The sequence below is a fragment of the Octopus sinensis genome, linkage group LG9 (assembly GCF_006345805.1).
Source record: "Octopus sinensis linkage group LG9, ASM634580v1, whole genome shotgun sequence".
In the NCBI taxonomy this organism is placed as follows: Eukaryota; Metazoa; Mollusca; class Cephalopoda; order Octopoda; family Octopodidae; genus Octopus; species Octopus sinensis.
In genome coordinates, this window is record NC_043005.1 from 108,051,016 (window position 1) to 108,056,619 (window position 5,604).

Genomic DNA, 5,604 nt, shown 5'->3' on the forward strand with positions numbered 1-5,604 from the left:
TAATAATAATAATAATAATAATAATAATAATATAATGATAATAATAATAATAATAATAATAATAATAATAATAATAATAATAATAATAATAATAATAATAATAATAATAATAATGATAACAACAACAACAATAATAATAACAACAATAACAATAATAATAATATAATAATAATAATAACAACAATAACAATAATAATAATAACGTATAGAAGGTGGTAGAGGCCTTATACAGCTGGAAAACTACTATAAAATAACCACCATAGGACTGCAAAAATATCTACTTCAGAAGGAAGGAAAACTGATCCAGATAGCAGCAAAACATGAGCAAAACAAAAAACTGTTCTCAGTATTTTAGGAAGCTGACAAATACAAACAAGAATCATACCACCTAATAAACATGAAGAAGAAGAAGAAGAAGAAGAAGATGAAGAAACAACAAAAGCTATAAAACAAATGAAATCCAAACTAAAAATAGAACAGCAACGAACCATGATAAAACGATGGCAAGAAAAGCCCCTTCATGGTAAATAATGCACTAAACTAAACGCAAAAGAAATAGACAAAGAAAAATCCCAGCAATGGTTGAGAAGCTCAGGACTCAAAGCAGAAACAGAGGGATTTTTAATTGCAGCACAAGACCAAAGCCTCCCCACCAGAAATTACCAAAAACATGTAATGAAAAGAAATATTACAAGTAACTGCAGAATATGTGGAGATGGACAAGAAACAATAAATCATATTATCTCTAGCTGCCCAGTCCTGGCTAAGAAGGAATATATTCACAGACACGACAGAGTTGGAACCTACATACATTGGAAGCTATGCCAACATTATGGGATAACAACAGAAAAAAGATGGTATAGGCACACACCAGAAAAGGTCACAGAAAACGAGAAAGCAACCATACTCTGGGATATGCCGATACACACAGATAGAGAAATTAAGGCCAACAGACCAGATATAGTTGTCAGAGATCATGAAGAAAAAAAATGCTTTCTAATTGATGTATCAATACCGGCAGATGACAACGTGTCTCTAAAAGAAATGGAGAAACTCTCAAAATACAAAGACCTGGAAATAGAGGTAACTAGAATGTGGAATCTGAAAACAGAAACAATTCCTATCATAGTAGGTGCATTAGGCATGATAAAAAAATATTCAGACAAATACATAACAAAGACACCAGGACTTACAAACACATATAACATACAGAAAATTGCACTACTAGGCACTGCACACATCCTACGCAGAACACTTTCCATACAATAACCATCAGAGCATCACAACAAATCACAGCACATACCAAGGCACACAGAGCTGCGCTCGGTAGTGAAGTGAAAGCACGCTATAAAAATAAAACTACTGAATAATAATAATAAATAATAATAATAACAACAATAACAATAATAATAATTAATAATAATAATAATAACAACAATAACAATAATAATAATAACGTATAGAAGGTGGTAGAGGCCTTATACAGCTGGAAAACTACTATAAAATAACCACCATAGGACTGCAAAAATATCTACTTCAGAAGGAAGGAAAACTGATCCAGATAGCAGCAAAACATGAGCAAAACAAAAAACTGTTCTCAGTATTTTAGGAAGCTGACAAATACAAACAAGAAATCATACCACCTAATAAACATGAAGAAGAAGAAGAAGAAGATGAAGAAACAACAAAAGCTATAAAACAAATGAAATCCAAACTAAAAATAGAACAGCAACGAACCATGATAAAACGATGGCAAGAAAAGCCCCTTCATGGTAAATACTGCACTAAACTAAACGCAAAAGAAATAGACAAAGAAAAATCCCAGCAATGGTTGAGAAGCTCAGGACTCAAAGCAGAAACAGAGGGATTTTTAATTGCAGCACAAGACCAAAGCCTCCCCACCAGAAATTACCAAAAACATGTAATGAAAAGAAATATTACAAGCAACTGCAGAATATGTGGAGATGGACAAGAAACAATAAATCATATTATCTCTAGCTGCCCAGTCCTGGCTAAGAAGGAATATATTCACAGACACGACAGAGTTGGAACATTGGAAGCTATGCCAACATTATGGGATAACAACAGAAAAAAGATGGTATAGGCACACACCAGAAAAGGTCACAGAAAACGAGAAAGCAACCATACTCTGGGATATGCCGATACACACAGATAGAGAAATTAAGGCCAACAGACCAGATATAGTTGTCAGAGATCATGAAGAAAAAAAATGCTTTCTAATTGATGTATCAATACCGGCAGATGACAACGTGTCTCTAAAAGAAATGGAGAAACTCTCAAAATACAAAGACCTGGAAATAGAGGTAACTAGAATGTGGAATCTGAAAACAGAAACAATTCCTATCATAGTAGGTGCATTAGGCATGATAAAAAAATATTCAGACAAATACATAACAAAGACACCAGGACTTACAAACACATATAACATACAGAAAATTGCACTACTAGGCACTGCACACATCCTACGCAGAACACTTTCCATACAATAACCATCAGAGCATCACAACAAATCACAGCACATACCCAAGGCACACAGAGCTGCGCTCGGTAGTGAAGTGAAAGCACGCTATAAAAATAAAACTACTGAATAATAATAATAAATAATAATAATAATAATAATATTAACAACAATAACAATAATAATAATAATAATAATAATAATAACAACAATAATAATAATAATGATAACAACAACACCAATAATAATAATAACAACAACAACAACAACTACAATAATAATAATAACAACAACAACAACAACAACAACAATAATAATAATAATAATAATAATAATAATAATGTGTGTATGTATACACATATATTTGTTTATATATATGAATGTAAACACATCATCATCATCATCATCATCGTTTAGCGTCCGCTTTCCATGCTAGCATGGTTTGGATGGTTCAACTGGGGTCTGGGAAGCCAGAAGGCTGCACTCACATACATACATATTTGTGTGTGGATGTGTGTGTGTGTGTGTGCGCGTGTGCATTATCAGATTGAGTATAACAAAAACAAACAAAAAAATAGTTACATTCGAGTTTGAGCATAGCAGCAAGTGAACCATTCCAGTACACTAGCAGAAAGAGTAGAAGTAGAAGGAAAAAGTGTTTTCATGGGCTAATGATAGTTGTTTAGCTCTACGATAATCCTGATTGAGCTGGTTCATCCTTACAGGCTTTACAATGATATAGTGGTTTTAGAGATATATAGGATTGCACTTTCCAAATTATCCTTTCCTCATTTTTGATTTGTGGGGAGGTGAAGCGATTTGGTTACTATTTAACCCTTTTCTTGTATTCTTTCTGTGCCAGCATGCTACATTCACTTACCCTAACTGAAACCGGCTCTGGCTTCGTAATACAAATGTTTTGTTTTCATAAGTTTTGGATTAAAATCTTCCACCAAACCTTTGTTACAATTTATTTTCCTAATGCAAGCTTAATGATAACTGAGTTATTTTACTAAGTTCTTTGTTATATCTAAAGTAATTGAAAGAAACACAGAGCATCTCAAAATAAATACAGTAACGAAAGGGTTAAACCACAGAGAAGTTTTCTCACTGGGTCAGACATGTAATGGTTTTTTTGCTGTTGCAAAGTTGGTGCAGAAAGTTACCTGTACAAGAGGGTGTCATCATTAATGTGATGATAACCATAGACAAAAGTGAGGGCAGTAGGGCAGCAGTGCAGCAGTTAGCAATGACTAAGTGATAACAATGTTTTAAAAGGATGCTGTACACAGTTGGGTATTATTATAAGTTAGTTGAAGATGCAAATTCCAAGTAAAAGAATGAAGAATTTACCATGGCCTGGTGTTACCTTAAGAGCAGTGTTTGAAGACAATGGCAAAATTGCTATCAGGGATGGTGGTCCCTTATAGTTAGATTATTAATATTTAGAAGTTGTGTAAAAATATCTTTATACTTATGATTATTGTTCCTGGCTTGAACTCCTCTATTCTTGAAAGAAAACCACAAGCGTTTCTGTAAGTGGTGTCTGCAATACCATTTAGGATTCCCTTTGTAGCTGAGAGGCTTTTGCAAACTTGAAAGGCTCTAGAAATTTTCTTTGTAGTTTCAGAATGCATTGACCTTCTTCTAAATAATGCCTTCTTAATACCAAGCATATAAGTACCCTTTTTATATATAACGTAACATTACGTCATAGAAATATAAAGGGAATTTTGCTACGTATACAGAAGCAGGCAAATTTGTAAAGCTTTGAATAATGTCAAAGAAAAAATGTTGCTTCTGGGAAAAGTTGCTTGCATTGTCATTACATAGGACAATGCAGTAAGGATAATGCGATGATGATGATGATGATGATGATGACGACGACGACGACGATGTTGCTGATGATGATGATGATGATGACGATGATGATGATGTTGATGATGATGATGATGGTTATGATTGTGAGGATGATGATGATGACGATGATGATGATGATGATGATGATGATGGTGATGATGATTCTTTCCAATTTTGGCACAAAGCCAGCAATTCTAAGGGGTGGAGGAAGTCTATTACATCAATCCCAGCATTAAATTGACATTTATTTCATGGATCTTGAAAGGATGAAAGGCAACATTGGACCTTGGTGAAATTCGAACTCAAAATGTAAAGCTAGAAGAAATGCTTAACAGCATCTTGTAGCATTGGTAGTATAGTGGTAAGTATCCCCGCCTGTCACGCGGGAGACCGGGGTTCGATTCCCTGCTGGAGAGGCTTCCATATAGTTATAGGCGTAGAAGTGGCTGTGGGGTAATTAGCTTGCTTACAAACCACATGGTTCTGGGTTCAGTCTCACTGCGTGGCACCTTGGGCAAGTGTCTTCTACTATAACCTCGAGCTGGCTAAAGCCTTGTGAGTGGATTTGGTAGACGGAAACTGAAAGAAGCCTGTCGTATGTATATATATATATATATGTAAGTATGTATGTGTGGATATGTTTGTGTGTCTGTGTTGTCCCCCCAACATCACTTGACAACTGATGCTGGTGTGTTTACGTCCCTTTAACTTAGTGGTTCAGCAAAAAAGACCGAAAGAGTAAGTACTGGGCTTACAAAGAATAAGTCCAGGGGTCGATTTGCTTGACTAAAAGGCGGTGCTCCAGCATGGCCACAGTCAAATGACTGAAACAAGTAAAAGAGTAAGTGCCATAATCACTTTTGCCAGCTTGCTGCCTTCATAATAAGCCATGATTGCTTCTTCCTGTTATGGAGACTTAAACTAACTAAATTGGTTCTCTATTACCTCTTAATTTTTCTCTAAAATCTTCCCCTCAGGCTTCAAACAAACTGAATCATGAATTGGTCATTAAATGCTACTGAGTTTGCAGTGATACCATGTCTGGTCATTCAATTTATTACTGCATATCACTGTACTGTGTTGTAGCATATTCTAAGACTAACAGAAAATTCGTATATAGTACAAACTAGTTGCTATTCAGAAACTAATTTTCTCATAAAGTTTTAGAACACATTGCAGATTATTAAATTTATATATCTGTCACTGTTATTCCTCTGTGTATTGGCCCTTCCCTCAAAAATGCATATCTTGAAGCCTATATCAAA